Source organism: Chlamydotis macqueenii, unplaced genomic scaffold, assembly GCF_036417535.1.
Source record: "Chlamydotis macqueenii isolate bChlMac1 unplaced genomic scaffold, bChlMac1.mat HAP1_SCAFFOLD_331, whole genome shotgun sequence".
NCBI lineage: Eukaryota > Metazoa > Chordata > Aves > Otidiformes > Otididae > Chlamydotis > Chlamydotis macqueenii.
The window spans coordinates 78204-93415 of record NW_028239198.1 but is presented as its reverse complement, the minus strand read 5'-3'; positions in this window follow the sequence as shown (position 1 = coordinate 93415).

The window sequence follows — 15212 nt, the reverse complement described above, 5'->3', positions numbered from 1 at the left end:
ATGCGCTGCCAATGGGCGGTGAGGAGCAGCAAGAGGCTGACATGCTGGCACTTTCGATGTGGGTGCAATCGTCCGACGTTCGTGATTTTTCGGGGTTTTATTTAAGTGCGCGCACAGGTGCAGCTGATGGTAAACGTCGAAGCCCTGTTGGTCAGGGAAAGCTCGGAGCCCCGATATCTGTGGTGCTGCAGATGCGCTCGGACTGGCCGGGGAGGAGCAGCAAGAGCTTGACTGTCTGGCACATTTGGTGTGGGAGCAATCGTCCGACGTTTGTGATTATTCGGGGTTTCTTTTCAGTGGGAGCCCAGGTGCAGCTGGTGGTAATCGTCGAAGCCCTGTTGGTCAGGGAAAGCTCGGAGCCCCAATGTCTGTGGTGCTGTAGATGCCCTGCCAATGGGCGGTGAGTAGCAGCAAGAGCTTCACTGGCTGGCACTTTTGCTGTGGGAGCAATCGTCCGATGTTCGTGATTTTTCGTTTATTTTTTTCAGTGGGCGCCCAGGTGCAGCTGGTGGTAAACGTCGAAGCCCTGTTGGTCAGGGAAAGCGCAGAACCCCAATGTCTGTGGTGCTGTAGATGCGCTGCCAATGGCCGGTGAGGAGCAGCAAGAGCTTGACTGGCTGGCACTTTCGGTGTTGGAGCAATCGTCCGACGTTCGTGATTTTTCGGGTTTTTTTTCCAGTGGGCGCCCAGGTTCAGCTGGTGGTTTAACGTCGAAAGCCTGTTGGTCAGGGAAAGCCCGGAGCCCCGATGTCTGTGGTGCTGTAGATGCGCTGGGAATGGCCGGTGAGGAGCAGCAAGAGCTTGATTTGCTGGCACTTTCGGTGTGGGATCAATCGTCCGACGTTCGTGATTTTTCGTGGTTCTTTTCAGTGGGAGCCCAGGTGCAGTGAGTGGTAAACGTCGAAGCCCTGTTGGTCAGGGAAAGCCCGGAGCCCCGATGTCTGTGGTGCTGTAGATGAGCTGCCAGTGGCCGGTGAGGAACTGCAAGAGCTTGACTGGCTGGCACGTTGGTGTGGGAGCAATCGTCCGACGTTTTTGATTTTTCTGGGTTTCTTTTCAGTGCGTAACCAGGTGCAGCGGGTGGTAAATGTCGAAGCCCTGTTGGTCAGGGAAAGCCTGGAGCCCCGATGTCTGTGGTGCTGTAGATGCGCTGGGAATGGCTGGTGAGAAGCAGCAAGAGCTTGACTGGCTGGCACTTTCGGTGTGGGAGCAATCGTCTGATGTTCGTGATATTTCGTTTATTTTTTTCAGTGGGCGCCCAGGTGCAGCTGATGGTAAATGTCGAAGCCCTGTTGGTCAGGGAAAGCCCGGAGCCCCGATGTCTGTGGTGCTGTAGATGGGCTGCCAATGGCCGGGGAGGAGCAGGAAGAGCTTGACAGGCTGGCACTTTTGGTGTGGGAGCAATCGTCCGACGTTCGTGATTTTTCGGGGTTTTATTTCAGTGGGCGCCCAGGTGCAGCGGGTGGTAAACTTCGAAGCCCTGTTGGTCAGGGAAAGCCCGGAGCCCCGATGTCTGTGGTGCTGTAGATTCGCTGGGAATGTCCGGTGAGGAGCAGCAAGAGCTTGACAGGCTGGCACTTTTGGTGTGGGAGCAATCGTCGGACGTTCGTGATTTTTGGGGGTTTTATTTCACTGGGCGCCCAAGTGCAGCTTGTGGTGAACGTCGAAGCCCTGTTGGTCAGGGAAAGCCCGGAGCCCCGATATCTGTGGTGCTGTAGATGCGCTGCCAATGGCCGGGGACGAGCCGCAAGAGCTTGACAGGCTGGCACTTTCGGTGTGGGAGGAATCGTCGGACGTTTCTGATTTTTCGGGATTTTTTTTTAGTCGGAGCCCAGGTTTAGCTATTTGTAAACGTCGAAGCCCTGTTGGTCAGGGAAAGCCCGGAGCCCTGATGTCTGTGGTGCTGTAGATACGCTGCCAATGGGCGGTGAGGAGCTGCAAGAGCTTGACTGGCTGGCACTTTCGGTGTGGGAGCAATCGTCCGATGTTCGTGATTTTTAGTTTATTTTTTTCAGTGGGCGCCCAGGTTCAGCTGGTGGTAAACGTCGAAGCCCTGTTGGTCAGGGAAAGCGCAGAACCCCAATGTCTGTGGTGCTGTAGATGCACTGCCAAAGTCCGGTGAGTAGCAGCAAGAGCTTGAGTTGCTGGCACTTTCGGTGTGGGAGCAATCGTCCGACGTTCGTGATTTTTCGGGGTTTTATTTCAGGGGGCGCCCAGGTTCAGCTGGTGGTAAACTTCTAAGCCCCGTTCGTCAGGGAAAGCCCGGAGCCCCGATGTCTGTGGTGCTGTAGATGCGCTGCCAATGGCCGGTGAGGAGCAGCAAGAGCTTGACTGGCTGGCACTTTTGGTGTGGGATCAATCGTCCGACGTTCGTGATTTTTCGGGCTTTTACTTTTAGTGGGCGCCGAGGTTCAGCTACTGGTAAACGTCGAAGCCCTGTTGGTCAGGGAAAGCCCGGAGCCCCGATGTCTGTGGTGCTGTAGATGCGCTGGGAATGGCCGGTGAGGAGCAGCAAGAGCTTGACTGGCTGGCACTTTCGGTGTGGAAGCAATCGTCTGATGTTCGTGATATTTCGTTTATTTTTTTCACTGGGCGCCCAGGTGCAGCTGATGGTAAATGTCGAAGCCCTGTTGTTCAGGGAAAGCCCGGAGCCCCGATGTCTGTGGTGCTGTAGATTCGCTGCCAGTGGCCGGTGAGGAGCAGCAAGAGCTTGAGTTGCTGGCATTTTTGGTGTGGGAGCAATCGTGCGACGTTCGTGATTTTTCGGGGTTCTTTTCAGTGGGAGCGCAGGTTCAGCGAGTGGTAAACGTCGAAGCCCTGTTGGTCAGGGAAAGCCCGGAGCCCTGATGTCTGTGGTGTTGTAGATGCGCTGGGAATGGCCGGGGAGTAGCAGCAAGAGGTTGACAGGCTGGCATTTAAGGTGTGGCAGGAATCGTCCGACGTTTGTGATTTTTGGGGTTTTTTTTTCAGGGGGCACCCAGGTGCAGCTGGTGGTAAATGTCGAAGCCCGGTTCGTCAGGGAAAGCCCGGAGTCCCGATGTCTGTGGTGCTGTAGATTCGCTGCCAGTGGCCGGTGAGGAGCAGCAAGAGCTTGAGTTGCTGGCACTTTTGGTGTGGGAGCAATCGTCCGACGTTCGTGATTTTTCGGGGTTTTATTTCAGTGGGCGCCCAGGTGCAGCTGGTGGTAAACGTCGAAGCCCTGTTGGTCAGGGAAAGCTCGGAGCCCCGATGTCTGTGGTGTTATAGATGCGCTGGGAATGGCCGGTGAGGAGCAGCAAGAGCTTGACTGGCTGGCACTTTCGGTGTGGGAGCAATCGTCGGACGTTCGTGATTTTTCGGGGTTTTATTTCAGTGGGCAACCAGGTGCAGCTGGTGGTAAACGTCGAAGCCCTGTTGGTCAGGGAAAGCTCGGAGCCCCGATGTCTGCGGTGTTGTAGATGCGCTGGGAATGGCCGGGGAGGAGCAGCAAGAGCTTGTGTTGCTGGCACTTTTGGTGTGGGAGCAATCGTCCGATGTGCGTGATTTTTGGGGGTTTTTTTCAGTGGGCGCCCAGGTGCAGCTGGTGGTAAACGTCGAAGCCCTGTTGGTCAGGGAAAGCTCGGAGCCCCGATGTCTGTGGTGCTGTAGATGCACTGGGAGTGGCCGGGGAGGAGCAGCAAGAGCTTGACTGTCTGGCACTTTTGGTGTGGGAGCAATCGTCCGACGTTCGTGATTTTTCGGGGTTATTTTCAGTGGGATGCCAGGTTCAGCGAGTGGTAAACGTCGAAGCCCTGTTGGTCAGGGAAAGCCCGGAGCCCCGATGTCTGTGGTGCTGTAGATGCGCTGGGAATGGCCGGTGAGGAGCAGCAAGAGCTTGAGTTGCTGGCACTTTCGGTGTGGGAGCAATCGTCCGATGTTCATGATTTTTCGTTTATTTTTTTCAGTGGGCGCCCAGGTGCAGCTGGTGGTAAACGTCGAAGCCCTGTTGGTCAGGGAATGCCCGGAGCCCCGATGTCTGTGGTGCTGTAGATGCGCTGGGAATGGCTCGTGAGAAGCAGCATGAGCTTGACAGGCTGGCACTTTCGGTGTGGGAGTAATCGTCTGATGTTCGTGATATTTCTTTTATTTTTTCCAGTGGGCGCCCAGGTTCAGTGAGTGGTAAACGTCGAAGCCCTGTTGGTCAGGGAAAGCCCGGAGCCCCGATGTCTGTGGTGCTGTAGATGCGCTGCCAATGGCCGGTGTTCAGCAGCTAGAGCTTGACTGTCTGGTACTTTTGGTGTGGGAGTAATCGTCGGACGTTCGTGATTTTTCGGGGTTTTATTTCAGTGGGCGCCCAGCTGCAGCTGGTGGTAAACGTCGAAGCCCTGTAGGTCAGGGAAAGCCCGGAGCCCCGATGTCTGTGGTGCTGTAGATGCGCTGCCAATGGCCGGTGTTCAGCAGCTAGAGCTTGACTGTCTGGCACTTTTGGTGTGGGAGCAATCGTCCGACGTTCGTGATTTTTCGGGGTTTTACTTTCAGTGGGCGCACAGGTTCAGCTGGTGGTAAATGTCGAAGCCCTGTTGGTCAGGGAAAGCCCGGAGCCCCGATGTCTGTGGTGCTGTAGATGCGCTGGGAATGGCTGGTGAGAAGCAGCAAGAGCTTGAGTTGCTGGCACTTTCAGTGTGGGAGCAATCGTCGGACGTTTGTGATTTTTGGGGATTGTTATTCACTGGGCGCCCAGGTTCAGCTGGTGGTAAATGTTGAAGCCCTGTAGGTCAGGGAAAGCCCGGAGTCCCGATGTCTGTGGTGCTGTAGATGCGCTGGGAATGGCTGGTGAGGAGCAGCTAGAGCTTGACAGGCTGGCACTTTTGGTGTGGGAGCAATCGTCCGACGTTTTTGATTTTTCAGGGTTTTTTTTCAGTGGGCGCCCTGGTTCAGCTGGTGGTAAACGTCGAAGCCCTGTTCGTCAGGGAAAGCCCGGAGCCCTGATGTCTGTGGTGCTGTAGATGCGCTGGGAATGGCCGGTGAGGAGCAGCAAGAGCTTGACAGGCTGGCATTTAAGGTGTGGCAGAAATCGTCCGACATTTGTGATTTTTGGGGTTTTTTTTTCACGGGGCACCCAGGTGCAGCTGGTGGTAAATGTCGAAGCCCGGTTGGTCAGGGAAAGCCGGGAGCCCCGATGTCTGTGGTGCTGTAGATGCGCTGGGAATGGCCGGTGAGGAGCAGCAAGAGCTTGAGTTGCTGGCACTTTTGGTGTGGGAGCAATCGTCTGATGTTCGTGATATTTCGGGGTTTTATTTCAGTGGGCGCCCAGGTGCAGTTGATGGTAAACGTCGAAGCCCTGTTGGTCAGGGAAAGCTCGGAGCCCCAATATCTGTGGTGCTGTAGATGCGCTGCCAATGGCCGGGGACGAGCAGCAAGAGCTTGACAGGCTGGCACTTTCGGTGTGGGAGGAATCGTCGGACGTTTGTGATTTTTCGGGATTTTTTTTTAGTGGGAGCCCAGGTTTAGCTAGTGGTAAACGTCGAAGCCCTGTTGGTCAGGGAAAGCCCGGAGCCCCGATGTCTGTGGTGCTGTAGATGCGCTTCCAATGGCCGGTGAGGAGCAGCAAGAGCTTGTGTTGCTGGCACTTTCGGTGTGGGAGCAATCGTCCAACGTTCGTGATTTTTCCGGGTATTTTTTTCAGTGGGCGCCCAGGTTCAGCTGGTGGTAACCGTCGAAGCCCTGTTGGTCAGGGAAAGCTCGGAGCCCCGATATCTGTGGTGCTGTAGATGCGCTGCCAATGGCCGGTGAGTAGCAGCAAGAGCTTGACTGGCTGGCACTTTCGGTGTGGGAGCAATCGTCCGACGTTCGTGATTTTTCGGGGTTTTATTTCAGTGGGCGCCCAGGTGCAGCGGGTGGTAAACGTCGAAGCCCTGTTGGTCAGGGAAAGCCCGGAGCCCCGATGTCTGTGGTGCTGTAGATGCGCTGCCAATGGCCGGTGAGGAGCAGCAAGAGCTTGAGTTGCTGGCACTTTCGGTGTGGGAGCAATCGTCTGATGTTCGTGATATTTCGTTTATTTTTTTCAGTGGGCGCCCAGGTGCAGCTGATGGTAAATGTCGAAGCCCTGTTGGTCAGGGAAAGCCCGGAGCTGTGATGTCTGTGGTGCTGTAGATGCGCTGGGAATGGCCGGTGAGGAGCAGCAAGAGCTTGACTGGCTGGCAATTTCGGTGTGGGATCAATCGTCCTACGTTTTTGATTTTTCAGGGTTTTTTTCAGGGGGCAACCAGGTGCAGCTGGTGCTAAACCTCGAAGCCCTGTTGGTCAGGGAAAGCTCGGAGCCCCGATGTCTGTGGTGCTGTAGATGCGCTGCCAATGGGCGGTGAGGAGCAGCAAGAGCTTGAGTTGCTGGCACTTTCGGTGTGGGAGCAGTCGTCCGACGTTCGTGATTTATCGGGGTTTTATTTCAGTGGGCGCCAAGGTGCAGCTGGTGGTAAACTTCGAAGCCCTGTTGGTCAGGGAAAGCCCGGAGCCCCGATGTCTGTGGTGCTGTAGATGCGCTGCCAATGGCCGGGGAGGAGCAGGAAGAGCTTGAGTTGCTGGCACTTTCGGTGTGGGAGCAATCGTCCGACGTTCGTGATTTTTCGGGGTTTTATTTCAGTGGGCGCCCAGGTGCAGCGGGTGGTAAACTTCGAAGCCCTGTTGGTCAGGGAAAGCCCGGAGCCCCGATATCTGTGGTGCTGTAGATGCGCTGCCAATGGCCGGGGACGAGCCGCAAGAGCTTGACAGGCTGGCACTTTCGGTGTGGGAGGAATCGTCGGACGTTTCTGATTTTTAGGGATTTTTTTTTAGTGGGAGCCCAGGTTTAGCTATTTGTAAACGTCGAAGCCCTGTTGGTCAGGGAAAGCCCGGAGCCCCGATGTCTGTGGTGCTGTAGACACGCTGCCAATGGGCGGTGAGGAGCTGCAAGAGCTTGACTGTCTGGCACTTTTGGTGTGGGAGCAATCGTCCGACGTTTTTGATTTTTCAGGGTTTTTTTTCAGTGGGCGCCCTGGTTCAGCTGGTGGTAAACGTCGAAGCCCTGTTGGTCAGGGAAAGCCCGGAGCCCTGATGTCTGTGGTGGTGTAGATGCGCTGGGAATGGTCGGTGAGGAGCAGCAAGAGCTTGACAGGCTGGCATTTAAGGTGTGGCAGAAATCGTCCGACATTTGTGATTTTTGGGGTTTTTTTTTCAGGGGGCACCCAGGTGCAGCTGGTGGTAAATGTCGAAGCCCTGTTGGTCAGGGAAAGCCAGGAGCCCCGATGTCTGTGGTGCTGTAGATGCGCTGGGAATGGCCGGTGAGGAGCAGCAAGAGCTTGAGTTGCTGGCACTTTTGGTGTGGGAGCAATCGTCCGACGTTCGTGATTTTTCGGGGTTTTACTTTCAGTGGGAGCCCAGGTGCAGCTGGTGGTAAACGTTGAAGCCCTGTTGGTCAGGGAAAGCTCGGAGCCCCGATGTCTGTGGTGCTGTAGATGCGCTGGGAATGGCCGGTGAGGAGCAGCAAGAGCTTGACTGGCTGGCACTTTCGGTGTGGGAGCAATCGTCGGACGTTCGTGATTTTTCGGGGTTTTATTTCAGTGGGCAACCAGGTGCAGCTGGTGGTAAACGTCGAAGCCCTGTTGGTCAGGGAAAGCCCGGAGCCCCGATGTCTGTGGTGCTGTAGATGCGCTGCCAAAGTCCGGTGAGGAGCAGCAAGAGCTTGACTGGCTGGCACTTTCAGTGTGGGAGCAATCGTCGGACGTTTGTGATTTTTGGGGATTTTTATTCACTGGGCGCCCAGGTTCAGCTGGTGGTAAATGTTGAAGCCCTGTAGGTCAGGGAAACCCGGAGCCCCGATGTCTGTGGTGCTGTAGATGCGCTGCCAATGGCCGGGGAGGAGCAGCAAGAGCTTGAGTTGCTGGCACTTTCGGTGTGGGAGCAATCGTCCGATGTTCGTGATTTTTCGGGGTTTTTTTCAGTGCGTGCCCAGGTGCAGCGGGTGGTTAAACGTCGAAGCCCTGTTGGTCAGGGAAAGCCCGGAGCCCCGATGTCTGTGGTGCTGTAGATGCACTGCGAAAGTCCGGTGAGTAGCAGCAAGAGCTTGAGTTGCTGGCACTTTTGGTGTGGGAGCAATCGTCCGACGTTTGTGATTTTTCGGGGTTTTATTTCAGTGGGCGCCCAGGTGCAGCCGGTGGTAAATTTCGAAGCCCTGTTGGTCAGGGAAAGCCCGGAGCCCCGATGTCTGTGGTGCTGTAGATGCGCTGCCAATGGCCGGTGAGGAGCAGCAAGAGCTTGAGTTGCTGGCACTTTCGGTGTGGGAGGAATCGTCCGACGTTTGTTATTCTTCGGGGTTTTATTTCAGTGGGCGCCCAGGTTCAGCTGGTGGTAAACGTCGAAGCCCTGTTGGTCAGGGAAAGCCCGGAGCCCCGATGTCTGTGGTGCTGTAGATGCACTGCCAAAGTCCGGTGAGTGCAGCAAGAGCTTGAGTTGCTGGCACTTTCGGTGTGGGAGCAATCGTCCGACGTTCGTGATTTTTCGGGGTTTTATTTCAGGGGGCGCCCAGGTTCAGCTGGTGGTAAACTTCTAAGCCCCGTTCGTCAGGGAAAGCCCGGAGCCCCGATGTCTGTGGTGCTGTAGATGCGCTGGGAATGGCTGGTGAGGAGCAGCAAGAGCTTGACAGGCTGGCACTTTCGGTGTGGGAGGAATCGTCGGACGTTTCTGATTTTTCGGGATTTTTTTTTAGTGGGAGCCCAGGTTTAGCTAGTTGTAAACGTCGAAGCCCTGTTGGTCAGGGAAAGCGCAGAACCCCGATATCTGTGGTGCTGTAGATGCGCTGCCAATGGCCGGTGAGGAGCAGGAAGAGCTTGACTGGCTGGCACTTTCGGTGTGGGAGCAATCGTGCGACGTTCGTGATTTTTCGGGGTTTTATTTCAGTGGGTGCCCAGGTGCAGCTGGTGGTAAACGTTGAAGCCCTGTTGGTCAGGGAAAGCTCGGAGCCCCGATATCTGTGGTGCTGTAGATGCGCTGGGAATGGCTGGTGAGGAGCAGCAAGAGCTTGAGTTGCTGGCACTTTCGGTGTGGGAGCAATCGTCGGACGTTCGTGATTTTTTGGGGTTTTATTTCAGTGGGCGCCCAGGTTCAGCTGGTGGTAAACTTCTAAGCCCTGTTGGTCAGGGAAAGCCCGGAGCCCCGATGTCTGTGGTGCTGTAGATGCACTGCCAATGGCCGGGGAGGAGCAGCAAGAGCTTGACTGGCTGGCACTTTCGGTGTGGGAGCAATCGTCCGACGTTCGTCATTTTTCGGGGTTTTTTTTCAGTGGGCAACCAGGTGCAGCTGCTGGTAAATGTCGAAGGCCTGTTGGTCAGGGAAAGCCCGGAGCCCCGATGTCTGTGGTGCTGTAGATGCACTGCCAAAGTCCGGTGAGTAGAAGCAAGAGCTTGAGTTGCTGGCACTTTCGGTGTGGGAGGAATCGTCCGACGTTCGTGATTTTTCGGGGTTTTATTTCAGTGGGCGCCCAGGTGCAGCTGGTGGTAAACGTTGAAGCCCTGTTGGTCAGGGAAAGCCCGGAGCCCCGATGTCTGTGGTGCTGTAGATGGGCTGGCAATGGCCGGTGAGGAGCAGCAAGAGCTTGACTGGCTGGCACTTTTGCTGTGGGAGCAATCGTCCGATGTTCGTGATTTTTCGTTTATTTTTCTCAGTGGGTGCCCAGGTTCAGCTGGTGGTAAACGTCGAAGCCCTGTTGGTCAGGGAAAGCCCGGAGCCCCGATGTCTGTGGTGCTGTAGATGCGCTGGGAATGGCCGGGGAGGAGCAGCAAGAGCTTGAGTTGCTGGCACTTTCGGTGTGGGAGGAATCGTCCAACGTTTGTTATTCTTCGGGGTTTTATTTCAGTGGGCGCCCAGGTTCAGCTGGTGGTAAACGTCGAAGCCCTGTTGGTCAGGGAAAGCCCGGAGCCCCGATGTCTGTGGTGCTGTAGATGCACTGCCAAAGTCCGGTGAGTGCAGCAAGAGCTTGAGTTGCTGGCACTTTCGGTGTGGGAGCAATCGTCCGACGTTCGTGATTTTTCGGGGTTTTATTTCAGGGGGCGCCCAGGTTCAGCTGGTGGTAAACTTCTAAGCCCCGTTCGTCAGGGAAAGCCCGGAGCCCCGATGTCTGTGGTGCTGTAGATGCGCTGGGAATGGCTGGTGAGGAGCAGCAAGAGCTTGACTGGCTGGCACTTTGGGTGTGGGAGCAATCGTCTGATGTTCGTGATATTTCTTTTATTTTTTCCAGTGGGTGCCCAGGTGCAGCTGGTGGTAAACGTTGAAGCCCTGTTGGTCAGGGAAAGCTCGGAGCCCCGATGTCTGTGGTGCTGTAGATGCGCTGCCACTGTCCGGTGAGGAGCAGCAAGAGCTTGACTGTCTGGCACTTTTGGTGTGGGAGCAATCGTCCGACGTTCGTGATTTTTCGGGGTTTTATTTCAGTGGGCGCCCAGGTGCAGCGGGTGGTAAACTTCGAAGCCCTGTTGGTCAGGGAAAGCCCGGAGCCCCGATATCTGTGGTGCTGTAGATGCGCTGCCAATGGCCGGGGACGAGCCGCAAGAGCTTGACAGGCTGGCACTTTCGGTGTGGGAGGAATCGTCGGACGTTTCTGATTTTTAGGGATTTTTTTTTAGTGGGAGCCCAGGTTTAGCTATTTGTAAACGTCGAAGCCCTGTTGGTCAGGGAAAGCCCGGAGCCCCGATGTCTGTGGTGCTGTAGACACGCTGCCAATGGGCGGTGAGGAGCAGGAAGAGCTTGACTGTCTGGCACTTTTGGTGTGGGAGCAATCGTCCGACGTTTTTGATTTTTCAGGGTTTTTTTTCAGTGGGCGCCCTGGTTCAGCTGGTGGTAAACGTCGAAGCCCTGTTGGTCAGGGAAAGCCCGGAGCCCTGATGTCTGTGGTGGTGTAGATGCGCTGGGAATGGTCGGTGAGGAGCAGCAAGAGCTTGACAGGCTGGCATTTAAGGTGTGGCAGAAATCGTCCGACATTTGTGATTTTTGGGGTTTTTTTTTCAGGGGGCACCCAGGTGCAGCTGGTGGTAAATGTCGAAGCCCTGTTGGTCAGGGAAAGCCAGGAGCCCCGATGTCTGTGGTGCTGTAGATGCGCTGGGAATGGCCGGTGAGGAGCAGCAAGAGCTTGAGTTGCTGGCACTTTTGGTGTGGGAGCAATCGTCCGACGTTCGTGATTTTTCGGGGTTTTACTTTCAGTGGGCGCCCAGGTGCAGCTGGTGGTAAACGTTGAAGCCCTGTTGGTCAGGGAAAGCTCGGAGCCCCGATGTCTGTGGTGCTGTAGATGCGCTGGGAATGGCCGGTGAGGAGCAGCAAGAGCTTGACTGGCTGGCACTTTCGGTGTGGTTGCAATCGTCGGACGTTCGTGATTTTTCGGGGTTTTATTTCAGTGGGCAACCAGGTGCAGCTGGTGGTAAACGTCGAAGCCCTGTTGGTCAGGGAAAGCCCGGAGCCCCGATGTCTGTGGTGCTGTAGATGCGCTGCCAAAGTCCGGTGAGGAGCAGCAAGAGCTTGACTGGCTGGCACTTTCAGTGTGGGAGCAATCGTCGGACGTTTGTGATTTTTGGGGATTTTTATTCACTGGGCGCCCAGGTTCAGCTGGTGGTAAATGTTGAAGCCCTGTAGGTCAGGGAAACCCGGAGCCCCGATGTCTGTGGTGCTGTAGATGCGCTGCCAATGGCCGGGGAGGAGCAGCAAGAGCTTCACTGGCTGGCACTTTCGGTGTGGGAGCAATCGTCCGATGTTCGTGATTTTTCGGGGTTTTTTTCAGTGCGTGCCCAGGTGCAGCGGGTGGTTAAACGTCGAAGCCCTGTTGGTCAGGGAAAGCCCGGAGCCCCGATGTCTGTGGTGCTGTAGATGCACTGCGAAAGTCCGGTGAGTAGCAGCAAGAGCTTGAGTTGCTGGCACTTTTGGTGTGGGAGCAATCGTCCGACGTTTGTGATTTTTCGGGGTTTTATTTCAGTGGGCGCCCAGGTGCAGCCGGTGGTAAATTTCGAAGCCCTGTTGGTCAGGGAAAGCCCGGAGCCCCGATGTCTGTGGTGCTGTAGATGCGCTGCCAATGGCCGGTGAGGAGCAGCAAGAGCTTGAGTTGCTGGCACTTTCGGTGTGGGAGGAATCGTCCGACGTTTGTTATTCTTCGGGGTTTTATTTCAGTGGGCGCCCAGGTTCAGCTGGTGGTAAACGTCGAAGCCCTGTTGGTCAGGGAAAGCCCGGAGCCCCGATGTCTGTGGTGCTGTAGATGCACTGCCAAAGTCCGGTGAGTGCAGCAAGAGCTTGAGTTGCTGGCACTTTCGGTGTGGGAGCAATCGTCCGACGTTCGTGATTTTTCAGGGTTTTATTTCAGGGGGCGCCCAGGTTCAGCTGGTGGTAAACTTCTAAGCCCCGTTCGTCAGGGAAAGCCCGGAGCCCCGATGTCTGTGGTGCTGTAGATGCGCTGGGAATGGCTGGTGAGGAGCAGCAAGAGCTTGACAGGCTGGCACTTTCGGTGTGGGAGGAATCGTCGGACGTTTCTGATTTTTCGGGATTTTTTTTTAGTGGGAGCCCAGGTTTAGCTAGTTGTAAACGTCGAAGCCCTGTTGGTCAGGGAAAGCGCAGAACCCCGATATCTGTGGTGCTGTAGATGCGCTGCCAATGGCCGGTGAGGAGCAGGAAGAGCTTGACTGGCTGGCACTTTCGGTGTGGGAGCAATCGTGCGACGTTCGTGATTTTTCGGGGTTTTATTTCAGTGGGTGCCCAGGTGCAGCTGGTGGTAAACGTTGAAGCCCTGTTGGTCAGGGAAAGCTTGGAGCCCCGATATCTGTGGTGCTGTAGATGCACTGGGAATGGCTGGTGAGGAGCAGCAAGAGCTTGAGTTGCTGGCACTTTCGGTGTGGGAGCAATCGTCGGACGTTCGTGATTTTTTGGGGTTTTATTTCAGTGGGCGCCCAGGTTCAGCTGGTGGTAAACTTCTAAGCCCTGTTGGTCAGGGAAAGCCCGGAGCCCCGATGTCTGTGGTGCTGTAGATGCACTGCCAATGGCCGGGGAGGAGCAGCAAGAGCTTGACTGGCTGGCACTTTCGGTGTGGGAGCAATCGTCCGACGTTCGTCATTTTTCGGGGTTTTTTTTCAGTGGGCAACCAGGTGCAGCTGCTGGTAAATGTCGAAGGCCTGTTGGTCAGGGAAAGCCCGGAGCCCCGACGTCTGTGGTGCTGTAGATGCACTGCCAAAGTCCGGTGAGTAGAAGCAAGAGCTTGAGTTGCTGGCACTTTCGGTGTGGGAGGAATCGTCCGACGTTCGTGATTTTTCGGGGTTTTATTTCAGTGGGCGCCCAGGTGCAGCTGGTGGTAAACGTTGAAGCCCTGTTGGTCAGGGAAAGCCCGGAGCCCCGATGTCTGTGGTGCTGTAGATGGGCTGGCCATGGCCGGTGAGGAGCAGCAAGAGCTTTACTGGCTGGCACTTTTGCTGTGGGAGCAATCGTCCGATGTTCGTGATTTTTCGTTTATTTTTCTCAGTGGGTGCCCAGGTTCAGCTGGTGGTAAACGTCGAAGCCCTGTTGGTCAGGGAAAGCCCGGAGCCCCGATGTCTGTGGTGCTGTAGATGCGCTGGGAATGGCCGGTGAGGAGCAGCAAGAGCTTGAGTTGCTGGCACTTTCGGTGTGGGAGGAATCGTCCGACATTTGTTATTTTTCGGGGTTTTATTTCAGTGGGCGCCAAGGTGCAGCGGGTGGTAAATGTCGAAGCCCTGTTGGTCAGGGAAAGCCCGGAGCCCCGATGTCTGTGGTGCTGTAGATGCGCTGCCAATGGCCGGGGAGGAGCAGGAAGAGCTTGAGTTGCTGGCACTTTTCCTGTGGGAGGAATCGTCCGACGTTTGTGATTTTTCGGGGTTTTATTTCAGTGGGCGCCCAGGTGCAGCCGGTGGTAAATTTCGAAGCCCTGTTGGTCAGGGAAAGCCCGGAGCCCCGATGTCTGTGGTGCTGTAGATGCACTGCCAATGGCCGGTGAGGAGCAGCAAGAGCTTGAGTTGCTGGCACTTTCGGTGTGGGAGGAATCGTCCAACGTTTGTTATTCTTCGGGGTTTTATTTCAGTGGGCGCCCAGGTTCAGCTGGTGGTAAACGTCGAAGCCCTGTTGGTCAGGGAAAGCCCGGAGCCCCGATGTCTGTGGTGCTGTAGATGCACTGCCAAAGTCCGGTGAGTGCAGCAAGAGCTTGAGTTGCTGGCACTTTCGGTGTGGGAGCAATCGTCCGACGTTCGTGATTTTTCGGGGTTTTATTTCAGGGGGCGCCCAGGTTCAGCTGGTGGTAAACTTCTAAGCCCCGTTCGTCAGGGAAAGCCCGAAGCCCCGATGTCTGTGGTGCTGTAGATGCGCTGGGAATGGCTGGTGAGGAGCAGCAAGAGCTTGACTGGCTGGCACTTTCGGTGTGGGAGCAATCGTCTGATGTTCGTGATATTTCTTTTATTTTTTCCAGTGGGTGCCCAGGTGCAGCTGGTGGTAAACGTTGAAGCCCTGTTGGTCAGGGAAAGCTCGGAGCCCCGATGTCTGTGGTGCTGTAGATGCGCTGCCACTGTCCGGTGAGGAGCAGCAAGAGCTTGACTGTCTGGCACTTTTGGTGTGGGAGCAATCGTCCGACGTTCGTCATTTTTCAGGGTTTTTTTTCAGTGGGCACGCAGGTTCAGCTGGTGGTAAACGTCGAAGGCCTGTTGGTCAGGGAAAGCCCGGAGCCCCGATGTCTGTGGTGCTGTAGATGCGCTGCCAATGGCCAGGGAGGAGCAGCAAGAGCTTGACTGGCTGGCACTTTCGGTGTGGGAGCAATCGTCCGACGTTCGTGATTTTTCGGGGTTTTACTTTCAGTGGGAGCCCAGGTGCAGCTGGTGGTAAACGTTGAAGCCCTGTTGGTCAGGGAAAGCCCAGAGCCCCGATGTCTGTGGTGCTGTAGATGCCCTGCCAATGGGCGGTGAGTAGCAGCAAGAGCTTGAGTTGCTGGCACTTTCGGTGTGGGAGCAATCGTCCGATGTTCGTGATTTTTCGTTTATTTTTTTCAGTGGGCGCCCAGGTGCAGCTGGTGGTAAACGTCGAAGCCCTGTTGGTCAGGGAAAGCCCGGAGCCCCGATGTCTGTGGTGTTGTAGATGCGCTGGGAATGGGCGGTGAGGAGCAGGAAGAAGTTGACAGGCTGGCATTTAAGGTGTGGCAGGAATCGTCCGACATTTGTGATTTTTGGGGTTTTTTTTTCAGGGGGCACCCATGTGCAGCTGGT